The 16,653-nt window shown below is 48.1% G+C and overlaps 1 protein-coding gene across 2 annotated transcripts in view; it reads left to right on the top strand.

The window, feature by feature from the left end:
* Positions 1–16,653, top strand: part of ASTN2 (astrotactin 2) — a 352,662-nt gene that overhangs the window by 21,237 nt on the left and 314,772 nt on the right. The gene's annotated exons all lie outside the window — the stretch shown is intronic.

The following is a 16,653-nucleotide window of genomic DNA, read 5'->3' as shown; positions in this document are numbered from 1 at the left end:
AATGCTGCTAGAGATGCTGCTGAAGAAATGTCACAGGGCAGTGGGCATAGGAAGCTCAGCTGGCTTTGTGATTGATGTCATTAGTACTCCCTGCTGAAAACCCCTCGAAGATGGACACGTTCTGCCTCTGCATTTCTCCACAAGTTGTAGCTGAACAGCTTCTCCATAGGTGAGCAGAGGCTGCTAAAGTGGCACCCTCCTGGATGCCTGCGGAAATGGAAAGGTCTGGAATTGCCAAGGACTGATTTGTGTCTTGTGGTGGTGTCAGTGAAGTGCCTCAGGTGTTTTGCAGTGCCTGGGAGCCTGTGGGGTGGGACAGGGAGGTGCATTTCCTGCATGGCCTTAGAATGGGGAGCGATGAGAATTGCCCTGTGGTGCATCCTCCCCTGTCATGGGGGAGCAGGGTTTGATTGATTTACTCTGCGTTAGCTTCTGATGAGGAAAACTGCTGTTTTTTAAAATAATTTTTACCTGAGGCTTGGGCATTACATTCCCCATCTCCCTTGGAGGGTTGTTAATGCAGAGCACTGAACCAGCTTGTCTTCAGTTTAATTTGTCTGAGCTGGCAGCCCCCTCCAAAAACCTCCTAAAATGTATCATGGGTAATAGGCAAATGAGGTAATGGAATCCCAGAATGATTTGGGTTGGAGGGGACCTTAAAGCTCATCTCATTCCACCTCCTGCCATGGCAGGGACATCTTCCACTGTCCCAGGCTGCTCCAAGTCCTGTCCAACCTGGCCTTGGACACTTCCAGGGATCCAGGCACAGCCACAGCTTCTCTGTGCCAACACCTCACTACCCTCACAGGGAAGAATTTCTTGCTAATATCCAATCTAACCCTGCCCTCTGTCAGTTTGAAGCCATTACCTCTTGTCCAGGGCTCTTGATGCGTACCACCACAGGGACTCAGCCTCATCATCCACCTTCGGAGCCTCCTTTATTAGCAGGATGGGAGGTAAATCAAATAAAGCACAGGCTCAGCATGGTTATTCAGTACATCCCCCTCCCCCTGGTGTGTGCTTCTGCAGGCAGAACATGTTCATTTACTGGCCTAAACAGAATTTCATCGTCCACCTCCCGTGGTGTGTAATGGATCCAGCCGCAGCCGCTCGGCCCCCGTAGCCACAGCAAACCCAAGCTCCTCTGGATGCTGCACAAACTGTGGCTTGCTCTCTGCACCTTGCAGCGTTCCCGTCATGCAGTTGTCCCCCCACAAACCTCTCAGCAATTTGGGAAGCGCTGTCTTTGTTTCCTTTTGCCTTACCAGCTGTAATCCCTGCCTGCTGCTGCCCCTTCCTGGGTAGCTGTTTATTTTCCTTAATCTTTTATGAAGTACTTTTATCATAAGCTCTTTGAAAATCCGCTGAAATGAGACCCTCCAAATCACCTTCATTTATTTTAAAGGCTTGCTTTTGCTGATAATACTGCCAGGTTGCTTAGCACACACTTTTCCAGCCTTCCTTAAGGAAGTTCTCTTGACCTTGCTCAGATTCCACTTTGCCTTCTACACTGGCTGACCCCTAATTAGACTCTGAAGTTCTTGGGCTCCTGCAGTTTGGTATTTAGTTCTTTGGTCCTGGAGCCATGGCCTGCTGCTTTTTACAAACAAAATAACTGTAATAAAAAAAAAATATAATGCTGCAGCTGTTTCACTATTTACCCAGCTTTTAGGAAAAGCATCCAGGGCTTGGCAGCTATTGCAGGAATTGTATTAGAGTTTGATACAACTCTGCACCTGAGCTAAGAAGCCTTTTCAGATGTGTAGGAGTGAAATTAGCTTGGCAGCCAGGATGCACAAGTTTGGCTAAGTACATATAATCCTAGAGTGGTTTGAGATGGAAAGGACTTTAAAGCTTACCTCATTTCAACCCTGTGCCATGAACAGGGACCAGGTTGCTCCAGGCCCCATCCAGCCTTGCCTGGAGCTCCCCACACCTCTGGTGTAGCTTTTTTTTGTTGTTCTTGCCTCATTTGACAAGGAGAGGATTTTTTTCCAGGAGATGCTGACCCCTGAAGAGAAGCAGAGCTGTGAAAGAGCTGTTTGCCCACAGACAGCAGCCTTGGGTCAGTCCTGTGCACAGGGAGGCTGCAGCAGAGCCCAGCACTGCTGTAGGGAATTGTTATTTTCTTTTCTGGGTAGGAAAAGTTGCCCATTCTCAAGGCAACTTTCACCTGCTGTGAAAGCTTGGGGAAAAAAATCACCCAGCTTTCTGTATTTGGGAAAATCACCCGGCTTTCTGTATTTGGGAAAATCAGGCTGCTCAGAGCAAAGCCCCCACTTTGCAGGCTCGGGCAGAGCTGTACCCAGCTTCTGGCAGCTGAAATTAGATAAATTCAGGTGGAAAATGAAGCTCCAATGCCCAGATGAAATCAGGAGGCTGCTGTGGGGCAGGAGGCTGTGCTGTGGTTGATATCTATTTGGGAACAGCTGGATCCTGGACATGCTGCTCAGCTGGCAGCTCCCTCCCAGGCTCAAAATGCTGGGAATCCTCAACACACTGGGATATTGCTCTTTTTAATGCTTTTTACAAATTAAACCAGGTTCTTCTGGGCTCCTCAGGAAGGGTGGGATGCAGGAGGTGTTCTCTGAATGGAAACATCCATCCTCCCCTGCATCCCTCCTCCTTCTCCCTCCTCTCTGCCAGGTTAAATGCCACAGCAGAGGAGGAAATTGAGTTTCGGTGTCTGTGCTCCCAAGGGCTGCTCTCAGCCAGGGAAAAGCATCATCCCTCTGGGCTCTGCTGCTAATCCCTCCTGGGGATTGCCTGGTGCCTGGGAGGCAGTGACACACACCCTGGGGCTCCTGCTGGCCCCAGGTCAATGGGATACTGGTCCCATTATGCACTTGTAATGGAGAGGATGTCTCTAAAAGCAAGGATTTATTCGCTGTGTCTGGCCTGGCAGGGGTGATTTGGGATTGCAAGGAATAAGTAATCAGATTTCCATTTTCCGAGGGCAATGCCAAGGAAAAATGTATGACTCTATTTCCTTTTTTTTATTATTGTTGCTTAGAAATAACAAAACCTTGTGCCCTGCACACAGGGTGGGCTCTACATTCAAAATAGAGGTTAAAGACCTGGAGCAGAGCTACAGAATCCTTGTGAGAAAGAATCCAAGACATTTTGCTTGGGGATCCCAGAGTGGGCTTGCAGAGAAGGGAAAATTGTGTTGTCCCACATCCTCCCACCCTTTCCTGTGGCACTCAGGGAATTATTCTGCTCTGATCATACAGGTTGCCATCAGCTGATGGGGGAATTTATCTCCTGCAGCCATTTGGCAGCAAAGAAAAATGCTCCATAGGTCTCAATTTTCAGCAAGTGGAGGGAAATTGAGCCCATGCTGCCCATCAGTGTGTGTGCATATGTACACATATATATGTGTGTGTATATAAAAAAGCATATTTAGGCATGTTGGCTGATGCATTAAAAATAATTTTTATTGGTTCCACAAATTACTGGCAATATTGCTGTAGCTGCATTACAGCCTCAATTTTCACTTGATTGCCACCACATAATTTTTTAAGCAAATAACCAAAGCATTCTAACTTAAATATTGTCACAGTATCCTTTTAATAGGCAAATGAGGTAATTATAATCTCCTTGGATAATAGGATAGCTTCTACCTACCAACATGCATGTAATGCATTCTGCTGATTTTAGGACGATTGGGAGAGCTGCATTTTCTTTAGTGGTAGCTCTGCAAAGGTAGGAAAAAACCCTTCAGCTGGGTGAATAGGGAGAATCCTAGAATCATATAATATCCTGAGCTTTAGAAACCCTTCAGCTGGGTGAATAGGGAGAATCCTAGAATAATATAATATCCTGAGTTCTGGGAGAATCCTAGAATCATGCAATATCCTGAGTTCTGGGAGAATCCTAGAATCATGCAATATCCTGAATTCTAGGAGAATCCTAGAATCATCCAATATGGGAGAAGGGAGACTCCTAGAATCTTATAATATCCTGAGTTCTAGGAAAATGCTAGAATCATATAATATCCTGCTTTAAAAAATCCTTCAGTTGGGTGAATAGGGAGAATCCTAGAATCATGCAATATTCTGAGTTCTAGGACAATTCTAGAATAATATAATATCCTGAGTTCTAGGAGAATCCTAGAATCATACAAGATCCTGAGCTTTAAAAAACCCTTCAACTGGGTGAACAGGGAGAATCCTAGAATAATATAATATCCTGAGTTCTAGGAGAATCCTAGAATTATACAATATCATGAGTTCTAGGAGAATGCTAGAATCATATAATATCCTGAGCTTCAAAAAACCCTTCAGCTGGGTCAATAGGGAGAATACTAACATTATGCAATATCCTGAGTTCTGGGAGAATACCAGAATCATACAATATCCTGAGTTGGATGGGACCTACGAGGTTCAGAGTGTCCTGGCCCTGCACAGACACCCCAACAATCCCACCCTGTGCCTTAGAACATTATCTAAATTCTCCTGGAGCTCTGGCAGCCTTGGTGCTGTGCCCATTCCCTGGGGAGCCTGGGCAGTGCCAGCACCCTCTGGGGGACGAATCTTTTCCTAACATCCAGTTTAAGCCCCCTTGACACAACTCCAGCCATTCCCTTGGGTCCCACAGAGCTCAGGGCTGCTGTGGCATCTCCTGGCCATTCCCTTTGCAGTGCCCAAGGGAGCTGGGCATGTGTCTGGAGTTGATAGGGATTGTTTTAGTGTGGGAAGAGTTTGTCCATGGCCAGGGAATAAGCTATTGCCGCCTTTGGTCAAGCAGCAAGGGCCAGACAAGCCAGGCACATCCCATCTGGTTATATTGGTAATAATTCCAATAGGCTGAGGTACCTAAGCCATCACCTAAGGACACTTTCCTGCTTTGACACTTTCCTGCTTTCTCCACCCTGCCCCGGTGATTGTGGCCCTGAGAATGCCTTGATTGCCGACAGCTTCTCAGGAGTTGCGGCACAATTGAATCAGTTCCCTTTCAGTGCATAGAAGCCCTTCAAATTGTAATCACGGGCCATTCTGCATCTCTGCATTGTGTTCAGCAGCCAGCTGTGAGCCTGCCTCTCCTCCTCCTCCTTCTCCTCCTCCTCCCTGAGCCCCCTGGGCTGTGCTGGCAGCGATCCCCTTGCTCTCACCCCTGTCAGGATGCTGGAGTTTGCATGGTCTCTGCAAATAAGGCTTGGGATGGGCTGGGGTGGTATGGAAAAGCCTGTGGGAGCAGGTGAGGTGACATCTGGGATGCTGTGTGTGTGGATCTGCATCCCTCTCTGATGTGGAAGGGGGGGAAAGTCCTTGGGGATGCTGCCAGGCTCCTGCCCTGCCTGCTGTGCCACTCGGGGCACAGGGGTGCAAGACTCAGAGCTGGCTTTGAGGGAGAAATCCACTCCAGCCATGAGCAGAGGGCAGCCACATCCCTCTGTCCAGACTGTAGGACTGGGTAAAAGCCAGAAGAGAAAGTAGAAACAAGCCTCTGCTCTCTTTGAAGCAAAAACATTGCATCTGTCCCTGCTGCTCTGCTGGGTGTCCCAGGGAAAACGTGACCAGAGCCATGCAGGGCTGACCTGGTGGCTCTTGGGGACAGGAATGTTCCTTTGAGGCAAGGCCATGGCAGTGCTGCTGGTGCCTCCCCCCTGGTGCCATGCAGCTCTTTTATCACCCATTTATCAAGCATTGCTATGTCATTGGCTGGATTTCTGCTGCTCTTGCTCTTCTTTCTCTTCCCCTGACCCCTCACTGTCTTTGTGCTGCATCATTTTTTATTTCCTTGGCTTTTCCTTTTGTTCCCCATCTCCCCCTCGGTGTTGTTCTGCTACCTTCAGAGGCTTCCCAGGCGTTTCTGTCCCCCAGGGCTGTGTCTGTGCTGATGCCAGCAGGATCAGGAGCCTGGCCTGTCCCTCTATTCCCATTCCATGTGAGCAGGGGAGGGAAAGCTGCTGCTGCCTGCCCAGAGCGAGCAAACGCAGCAGAGGGTCAATGGAAAATTGAGTGCAGAGAGAATTAGGGCAGCAAGGCAGAATAATAAAACCTATTGCTGTTGAAACTGTGCCAGGAGAAGCTATAAAGGGAGGGCTGGGTGCCAACTCTAGGGAAAAAGAGATGATGCAGTGTGACCCAGAGCTCATGTGTCTGGAAATGAGGATGGGGCTGGGATGAGCTGCTGGCCATGGGGACAGCAGGGAGGGGACACTGGCTGTGCAGAGCCCTGGGACCACCTCCCTTTGAGACCCTCACTCCTCTCCCCACAGTCCTCAGTGTTCTCTGGTGGAGCTTGCTGGTCTGGATTTGCTCTGTTTCTCTCCTGAAGGGCTGGAGAGGTAAATCTCAAAGGTAAATAAGTATTTAGTGGGAAAGAAGAGCTTGAGGGAAGGGGACAGGTTTTGTCCTTTTGTTTGTTCTCACATCTCATACTTTCTGCAAGAGGAAAACCTAGAACTTGTTAAATTAAAAGTCCTGAGGTCCCCAGAGTGCAGTGTGGCTGGGGGAATGACTGTCCTGGCCTGAAATGGGGTGAATTTGTTTGTCCCCATTCAGGAGCACAGCCCAGGCACATGCTCAGCTTTCAGCACCATCACTGCTGAGGCTTCAGGTCCTTGCTCTGCTGAAACAGATCTGACAGACTCGTTTGCTTTGTTTGGATTGGTTTTTTTTTTCCCCATTTTATATTTTTTTCATGTTGGGAAGAGGAACTCTCTCAAGGTGGCAGTCAATTAAAAACAACAAAACTCCAAACCTGGCTGCTGTGATCCATCACTCTCCCTTGGTTCCCTCTGAATGCAGAAGAGATGTTAGCAATGTTAACAACATCGTTATCACAGGATAGGTCTTTAAGGCAGCCTGGTTTGTCTCCAAGGCTTTCAAACTTTCTTTTGTCCCAAGAAGCCAAAGTAAATTGTAGGCAGCCAGTTAGAACTGTGTGTCCCCGAGGTCTCCAGCATTCCTGAGTGCTTTCATTGTGCAGCTGTCACCACGATGTGCTGCGTGATGGGATGAACTGGGAAAGGGCCAGGGAAGCAGAGACATCCCTGGTGCATCCCACAGCATCATTCCTGACGTCCCACAGCACATCTCCAGGCTTCATGGGACCATCCATGGGGACCCTTAGCCACAGGATTTCTAGTTTTACCTCCTGCTAGCAGGAGCCTGAGTATTCCCAGCAGCTTGGCCAAGACCTTGGTTAACCCTGTCCTGGAGCTGGGGAAATGACCAACCTTCTTCCCATGCCAAAGCTGGGAAACAAATGGCTCCAGCTTAAAGATTGTGTCCTCACATCAGCTGGGGCACAGCAGCTCATACATTCTCATTTCCCTAAATGAAGGATGCACTCAAGCAATTGAAAACAACTTCTGGGACAATCTGGTTCCATTATGTCTAATGGCAGCGGGCGCACGTGGTGCCTGCTGATATCTTAGAGAAACAAAGAGGGATTTTCCCATTATTCAGAGAATGGATGAGACGTGAAATGAACTCCTCAGAGGCGTTTCAGTTTGTCACAATAGAGCCAAGTGAGTCACGTTTGGAGGATTCAGGAGGAAAATGTGTGCGGTTTCTTGTGTTCTCCTGTTTGCGTGCTCCCTCCCTCTTCTGTCCCACTCCTCCCTTCTCCTGTTCAAATTCTCCTGCACAAACCCAAACTCGAGGCACACTTGCTGCACTTGTTGAGTCATCAGTGGAAGTGAGACTCCAGCACTCTCCTGGGGCTGCAGGAGCTGATCTTATCAGCCCAGGCATCAGCAGATGCTCCTGAGATGGGGTTCCATTTATCATTTTGGTTGTGAGCCCAGAGGAGGCATCACCTCCTGTGTTAAAAGCTGTGACCATGAGGAGCAGGTAATTAAAGGCAGAGCATCTCAGCCCTTCTGGATATTGTAGTTGGAGCACTAAAAAATGGCCAAACATCTTGTGAACTGGAATAATTAATCTCATATTGATAAGTAAGCTAATGGATTAAATGGGCTGTGGGATGTTGTATTTGCAGCCCTGGGGTTTCTTGATGTTACACAGCCAGAGAAGAGCATCCAAAACTTTTCTCACAGCTCTCCCTTCAGAAAATATAATTTCACTGGGAAAAGGGAGGGAGCATGGGGGAACAGTTAATTTGTACCCTCCAGTTGGCTGAATTAGAATTAAAGCTGGCATTTTACTGTGACATATTGTTTTTCATGGCTGAATTGCAGGAAGTTTAGGATTCTGCTGGGCAGGTGCCCTACTTCCAGCTCTGCTCTCTTCACAGCCAGCACCAGGCACAACTTCCCAGGGTTTTTCCTGGAGAAGGCAGTGAGAAAGCTCAGAGAAAGAAGAAAACAACTCTTAGCTCTACTTGCTGCATCTGTTGTTTGGCACACGTGGAATGTGTTATGGAGATTGCTTACCAAAAGTCATTTCTTAATTGGCCACAGGTGATGGTTGTTTGGATTGATTGACCAATTAGGTCAAAGCTGTGTGGTGATTGTCTGGAAAAGGTAATGGATTTTCTTTAGTATAGAGTATTGTATTAGTTTGTAGTATAATACAGTATAGCTTAAAAAGCACTTGAAATCTGACTGGAGTCCCTGCACGTTATTCCCTGGCTGGGGGCTGCCCTGACACAAAATTGCTCCATCCTAAAAGAGGGATGGGGAGGCACTTTGCCATCACAGAGGCCCAGGGAAGGTGAATAGCACCTGTTCAGGGTAAATGTCGGCGTGAACCCCATTGCTGTTGTGGCACTGAAAGGTTTCCAGAGGATAAATGGTGCCTCCAGAAGGTTTGTCTCAGCTCAGGCAGGGGTAGGTACCAGGGACCTTTCTTAAGCCTTCACTTGGTCATCTTTGAGAAGAGGAGAATTATTATTTTTTTTTCAGGATTTTTCAGGAATTATTTTCAGGAGAAGAGGGGAAATCAGCCAAACCTACAGACCAGAGGCTGGAGGATTGGCTGTCAAAAAGGACCTGGCAGTGCTGCTGTGGCAATGAGCTGCTTACCTAGATCAGCACTTGCAGGACATCCCTGCTTTTGGGTTATTTATGCTTTTCATGTGGATTTTTTCCCCAAAGCCAGACAGGGAGCTGGTGTGGGGATGGTGATGCAGAGGCTGGTGTGGGCAGCAGCTCTCCTTGGTCAGATCATGCACATTTTGGAAGGGCAGCATGAAATACTGCAGTTTGTCTCTCCTAAGCTGCATGTCATTTCATTTTCTCCTCTGGAAATGCTGTCCAAAAATAAATCTTTTACAGGTGAAACTTAATTAGAAAGCCTTGAACATAAATCTCTTTGTGCTCCCCATCCCACCCTGGTCACAGAGACCCCTGAAAGCAAGGAGAGGAGAAGAGAGCTCCTCGTGCCACACTTTCTGCTAGAGTGCTTTCTGCCTCTTGTTGAGCTCCTCTTTGCTGCACCTGGGTTGCTGATTAGAGAATTGCCTTGAAAGGCATCTTGAAACTCTTAAAGAACTGTTTCCCGACTTAACAAATCAATGCATTAAAATCTATAAATATTTAATCACTGTTTGCCCTCCAGTGAGGCTGGCATGGTGCCTCTTCCCCCTCCCAGCTCTCCCCTCCTCTGTTAAGACCCTTCCCTGCAATGCCCAAATAATCAATTTATTAATGACCACTGTGTGACCGTTCCAGTTCTTCTCTGGCAGCACAAGGTCTGTGGAAGGAACAGCCCAAAAGTGCCTGGGAAAACTCTGCCTGCCCAGATGTCCAGCTCTTTCTCTGCAATCCATGGTCCTGAACGGCAAAACAAAAACCAATCCCTGAGCAAACTCTAAAATTATTTAGAAAAGAGACACATATAATGTGGTTTATGAAAGAGGTTCTTCATCACTCTGAACATTTTTTAATTTTATCTTTTTTTTTCCTCTGCTGCAATTAAATTCAAGGTCTTGTATCATCTGCTGTCATCATTCCCAGAGAAAAAAGCTCTGGATGTGACAGCAAGAGTGTGTTGGGAGGAGGGGAGCAGGCTGCACCTTAGATGGGGGAGCAGCCTGTGCTGGGTCTGTGCCTGGAGCCTTTGGAGCTGGGAAGGCTGCATGGGGGCTATGGGCTGATTTTGGAGGTGGTGCCAGAGCTGGGATGCCCACAGGGAGCTGGGAAGGCTGCAGTGGTGCTCTGGGCTGATTTGGGAGGTGGTGCCCGAGCAGGGAAGGCTGCAGTGGTGCTTTGGCGTGAGCTGGGAGGTGGTGCCTGAATCAAACACGGGCAGGAGACATTTCTCCTTTTTAATGCCTTTATTAAAGTGATCAGCTCAATGGGTCTGCACTCACACCACCTGCTATTCCCAGGAGTTACTCTGAGGAAGAGTGCAGCTTTTTCCACTGGTCTGTGGGCAGAGCTGGGGGCTCTGTCCTCAAGAGACTATCAGCAGATTCCCTTATTTTCAGGTTTAACATTTGAGGACCTTTGTCTAGCCAACATCGTTTATGTTAGGGTGAGGGGTAAGAAGGCCTTGGTGGATACTGGATTCTGTGCCTCACTTCTAGTCATCACTGGGATTCATCAATTTTGTGTTGGCTCGTTGTTTTAGGGGTTTTTGGCTAGGTTTGGTGAGGAGTCTCTCCCATTGCATGCTGGATCCGATGTTATTTGCATGCCAGTTCAATGTCCCTTCATGTCTGGGTACCATCCTCTAGGAAGCACCAGGGTGCCACTCAACAAAAGGGGGAATTCTTAAGACAGGTAGATAATGAAAACAACAGTGGATTACAGTAACAAACAGTTAGAACTCCACCCTGGCTGCAACTAGCCCAACCTGTGAACTCTGCAACCTTTAAAAAGAAAATGGGCAGCTTTTCTACTCATAACAGTACCTGAGCTGGGATGCCCACAGGGAGCTGGGATAGCTGCAGTGGTACTCTGGGCTGATTTGGGATCTGGTGCCCCAGCTGGGATGCCCACAGGGAGCTGGGGTGCTGGCACAGTGCTCTGTGAGCATAGCCAGCCCAGTTTCCCAGCAGAGCTGCTGAGGCTGACATTCCCAGTGCCCACACGAGCTGGGGTTTTGCTGCACAGAACTCTCTGTGGGAGGAGGAACAGGGTGAGTTTCACAGAAAAGAAACCCACAGACATTCAGGGCAAAGCTGCTGGGGAGTTCTGGAGCAGAGGAGCAGAACCTGCCATCCTGAGCTGCAGCTCTGCCTCTCCTCTCACCAGCCCCATGGCTTTGTGTCATGCTGCTGCTGCTGCCTGAAGCATTTGTGTTTTCCTTGTGACTTGTTTGGAATATTTCTGGGGCTGTTGGCCTCAGGCATGGGAACAAGCAGGCACTGGAGCAGCCCTGTAGGGCTCTTCTTGGGCAATCTCCCTGTTCTCATTAGCCTTTGCCCAGCTCTGGAGGTTTGGCCATCTTTCCCTCTTCTCCTGAAAATAATTCCTGAAAAATCCTGAAAAAAAAAAAAATTCTCCTCTTCTCAAAGATGACCAAGTGAGGGCTTAAAAAGGGCAGGAATGAGTGCCTTGGTGCTGGTCCTTCCCTAGCTCTTCCCAGCGAATGCACTAATGGGTTAGTGCAGGGAGAGCCCTGGGGGTACCAGGAGCGGATGTTGCTGGCTCTGTGTTGTCTGCTGGGAGATTGGGAAGTCCCAGAGCTGTGAGCTGACTTTTCTGCATGTTTGGGGAAGGTGTTTGTCCCAAGGTTCAGGGCTGGATGCCTCATAGTGCTGAGTCAGCAAGAGGCAGGAGGAAGCCTTCCCCTGTAGGAGCCTCAACTGGTTGCCCCTTTGTCCTGGACTGTGTTTCCATCTGGAATCTGCTTTATTTTTATTTCTGAAAGTGAAAATGAGAGAGAACCAAGTGTGTGAGGCTGAATGACTCAATTTTGGGGGCTTTTGTGGAGGCCTTCAGCCTGCAAGGAGCCTGGGGAATCTGGAAGCCGCGTCAGGAGCTATCCCGTTTTTGGAAACAATGATTTCTCCCTCCTCCCTCCCTTGAAAATGGGAAGGAAATTCCAAAAAATCTCATAATGACAACTCTGACAGTTCTGTTTCCATTTGCTCAAAAATTACCTTTCAAATATAGTTCAGTTCTCTCCAGCAGACCTGTCAGAGGAGCTCTTCCAGGACAGCTGAGGAAGAGAGAAAGTACTAAAGCAGCTTCCATCCCTTCTATCTCTAAGGGAACTGAACGTGGCACATTTCAGCTCTGGGTGCCTGTGCTGTGCTCTCTCCTTCTACAGCACCAATCCCAAAGGGAGACAGTGTTCTGAGTATTATAATTTGATGATAATAATTCAGCATTTACAGAATCTTCTATCTCTGAATAACAAAGCATGTCAGGGAAAAAAATGTTATCCCTGGTGACAGGCTGGGGGGTTGAGAGGTGAAGCTGAGGGAGTTGAGATGAAGATCTGGAAGGGAAACTTGGGGCTTGTGACTTGGGGGGTTTTACATTGCTGGTGCTCTCCCTGTACCCCAGCTGTGTTTCAGGAAGTGTGCTTGGGGAGCCAGGAGTCTGCTAAGGAAGGCAGGAGCCTCCCCTGAAATGGAGAATGTAAACCCTCCCCACCCCTCCCAATTGCTATAAATTTTAAATTAAGGGGTTCTCAGGCAAGAAAAAAAAAGAGAGCAGGAAATAGCAGTTCTTTAATAGGGAAGGAAATAAAAAGATTAAGTAAACAAAGCAGTAAACCAAAACAGCACTGGCAGAGTCAGAACCCAACCTGACACCCTGTGGGTCAGGGTATTGGTGGCAGTCCCATTGGAAATGTGGCTGCAGCCCTCCTGCAGTGTCAGGGCTGGTTCTGTTGGAGCAGGGATCCTGTAGAGAAGGATGTATTCTTCCTCTGAAGATCCAGTGGAAGGAGAGGCAGCTGCTGTTCCTCTGGGGAATCCCATGGAGAAGCCATGCTGGTGTCTCAAAACCTCTGGATTATATCTGGGTAGCAATGCTTGGCTCCTCCCTCTGGGCGGAGCATCTCCCAATGGGATGTTATAGTTCTTATCAGCCATGCAGTGACATTCAATAGCTGTTATCAGCACATGTCCCTTCCCAAGAGACGAGTGATTGTAGAAGAGATAAGGAAAGCTGCCCACTTGACTAAAGACAACTGCCATACAGATGGTAATAGAATAGATCTTGCCTTGCAATCTGGGACAGAATGTCACCAGAGGATGCTGGTGGCATGTGGGTCAGGATGGCTTTGAATGTGGAGGGATTGCTGAGTTTGCAGCCCATTTTCATCATGGGCTCTTGAGGCATTCACATTCCCTGAACATGATTTCTTCACCCAGGGTTTTTCTCCTGGGAAGCTGAGAAGCCTCAGAGAAAAGGAAAACAATTCTTATCTCATTTGCTTCTCCTGTGTTGTGCTCATGTGGAATGCGGTTGGAGATTGTTTACCCACAGGTGATTGTTCCATTGGATTCTGCTGGGAGTTGTTTTCACTCTTTGGACAATCAGGGCCAAGCTGTGTCAGAACTCTGGAAAGAGTCACAAGTTTTCATTATTATCTTTTTAGCATTCTGTAAGTATCCTTTCTGTATTCTTTAGTATAGTTAGTATAGTATTCTTTAATTTAATATAGTATCATAAAGTAATAAATTATCCTTCTGAGAACATGGAGTGAGATTCATCATTCTCTTCCCTCACTGGGGTTGCCTGCATTTTCAATAGGCTCTGCTGAAGGGGAAGATGCCAGATGTGAGAGAGGGGTGTCCCAGGGCTTTGGAAACAATGAGCACATTTTTTTTGTTTGAAAAGCAAATGAATTCAAGCTTCTAGGAAGGATCCTCGTGGTGCTCCTGACCATGTAAGGAATGGCAGAGCTTCTGAGGGCGGGTGCTGCCCTTGAAGCCGTGTCAGGCATTGGTATGAGAGCCATGTGAGAATGATCATTATCCCTAATTGCTCAAACTCCTCCCTGGCCGCATGATTTCACTCCTGAAATGACCGAATGAGAGGGTGGGGGGAGAGGAGAAGGGAGGGGGGGGTCTGCAGCAGTGAGTCAAAACCAGGGATTAGAACAGAAATTGTCTTATAATTAAAGTTATGGAGCTGCTGCAGTGTAATTACTAATGGCAGTCAGTGAGGCGCAGATGAGGAAATGTGGAGATACCTGGCAGTGGTGAGCTGGAGCAGGGCTGAGCAGGCAGCACGATGGTGTTTGGGAGCACAGCTGGGGTGGGTTTAGGGGATGAGCAGGGTGACAGAAGGGGACAAGGGAGAGATCCTGTGCTGCTGCAGCTCCTGGAGGTGTTTCATGCTGGGTACAGGGTTGGGGACGCTCTCTGACCTGGTTTGTGTGTGCACTCAGTCCCTGCTGCCACATGCATGTGTTTTCCTCCAAGAGCAGCCAACGTGGTGTTTGTGTGCAGGGAACATTTTATTTGCTGTGTGTTGGCCTCTGCTGCTTCATTTCATGCTCAGTGCTCGGAGATCAAGGGCTGCTCCTTTCCCAGACCTTTATTAACTGCTTCTGGCTTACTGGAACTGCTTGGTTAGCCCAGGGAGGTGTATTTTTCCCAGTCCAATGCTCATGTCTGTTTTCTTGCATTCCTCTTCCCTTTCCAAGCACATGCTGCCTAGTTTTTATTTATTAATATTGGCCAAATATTGTTTTGGGGAGGGTTCTTGCTGGTGACACAATTAGAGCTGCATGTCCACGAGCACTCAGGAATGAGCAGTTATCCCTATCTGCTCCCAGCAGAGGCCATGGCATTGCTGGCCACTAAAATGAGCTTCAGTGACCCCAGTTTGGCTCTTGTGCTCCAGGGTCAAAAGGAGTTATTTTCATTTCTTCCTCCTGCACAACGCATACCATCTCTTCTCATTTGGATGCTTTTCCTGCTGGTCTCTCTGCCCAATTCCTGCCTGGAGCTGGAGTGGAGCTGGATGTGGCCCAAATCCAGAGGTGCCAAGAGATTCCTGCCTAGGGCAGGAGTGTGGGATGTGCTGTTCCACAGACAGGCATTAAACTGGTGAGAGCAGTGACTGTTGTGTTGTACTTCTTAAAACCATAGAATCACAGAGTGGTTTGTCTTGTAAAGGACCTTAAAAATCATCTTGTTACACCCCTCTGCCATGGGCAGGACACCTTCCACTATCCCAGGTTGCTCCAAGACATCCAGCCTGGCCTTGGACACTGCCAGGGATCCTGGGCAACCTGTGCTAAGGCCTCACTGCCCCCACAGAGCAGAATTTCACCCTGGTATCTTATCTAAACCCATTCTCTGTCAGTGTGAAGCCACTCATCCTTGTCCCATCACCACATGCCCTTGCAGAAAGCCTCTCCCCACCTTTTTTGTCATCTCCCTTCAGGTGCTGGTGTGTCCCCTGCATGGGATGGGATGGAGAGGGTGACTGGGATGGGTAATGCCAGGCTGCAGGGACTGGTGCTAATGCACATCCCTGCAATATGCAAAATGCTTACAGGAGCAGTGGGAATTTCTGCCTGACCTCAGCTGGTGTGATCAACTGATGCCCTGAAGCATGAAAATAAATAGCTCTGACTCATAAGAACAAGTGGTGCAATTACTTTAGCTAGGATAAAATATTTGTAAGTATCTAATCCTTCTCTGCACCATGTGCAGGAGCGAGTCCTTATCTCCTCACTGCTCCTTTTCCCTCCAGCAGCACAGATCCCCATGAACCAGCAGCTTCTCCAGCTCCAGGGGCTGTGGTCCATCCCTGCAGCACCAAGCTGGGCAGCAGCAGGGATGCACAGCCCCAGGGGCTGCTGTTAGGACAAGTCACATCTCTTCATTCAGGATTATTTTGTAGTTTCCTGTTAAAATAACAAGACAGCAGAGAGTGCCTGGAGAGCTGTGAGCAAAAGGGAAGCTCAGAAGTAGCAGGAGCAGCGAGGTGAAGCTGGGGAGGGTTCCCTGCTCCTGGCTGGCTGTGCAGGGTGCTGAAACAGCAGCTTTTTCCTGTGGTCACTGGTGTGTGGAGAAGGGGCTCATTCTGGCTCAGAACAGGGAGGCTGGCCCAGCCGAGGGGCTGGCAGCAGCAGGGTTTAATTTGGACTGTGTTTAATTTGGATTGATCACTGCATCCCGGTGGAGCCCTGTGTCAGCTCACACCTCATCCCCTGACCCACAGGGGCAGCAGCTCTGGACCAGTGTTAAACCCAGTCCTTGGATACGTGTCACCATGATATTTTCTGAAAAATCCCTTCGCCAGGATTTTTCTCCTGAGAAGCTGAGAAACCTCAGAAAAGAAATGTGAACAATAATTATCTGATTGCTTGGGATGTGGTCCGGAGGTTGCTTACCAACAGGTGCATCTTTCATTGGTTCCATGTGAATTGTTTTTAATTAATGACCAATCCCAGTCCAGCTGTGTCAGACTCTGTGGTCAGTCACAGGTTTTTATTTTTCATTCTTGTCCAGCCTTCTGATATCTCCTTTCTCTTTCTTTAGTATAGTTTTAGAGTATAATATAAGTATAATATAGGAATAATATAATATAGTGTAATATGATATAATATTATATATATAATGTATAATATAATATAATATAGTGTAATATATATCAGCCTTCTGAGAACTTGGGGTCAATTCTCATCTCTCACCTCATCCTGGGGTGAGGAATACCAGAACCATTGGTGACCCCGAGTGAGTAACACCACAACAGATATGTAAGCTTGAAAAATCTTTTCTGGGCATGGTGCTGTGGCCAAATCTGTGCTGACAAATGGGCACAGGAGCTCTGTCAGGGTGGGAGCTGTGCTCTGGGAAGGGCAAGGGCCAGGCCAT

The sequence above is a fragment of the Zonotrichia albicollis genome, chromosome 21, assembly GCF_047830755.1.
Source record: "Zonotrichia albicollis isolate bZonAlb1 chromosome 21, bZonAlb1.hap1, whole genome shotgun sequence".
Taxonomy (NCBI): Eukaryota; Metazoa; Chordata; class Aves; order Passeriformes; family Passerellidae; genus Zonotrichia; species Zonotrichia albicollis.
Note: the sequence above shows the minus strand (reverse complement) of the source record. Positions and strands in the feature narration are given on the sequence as shown.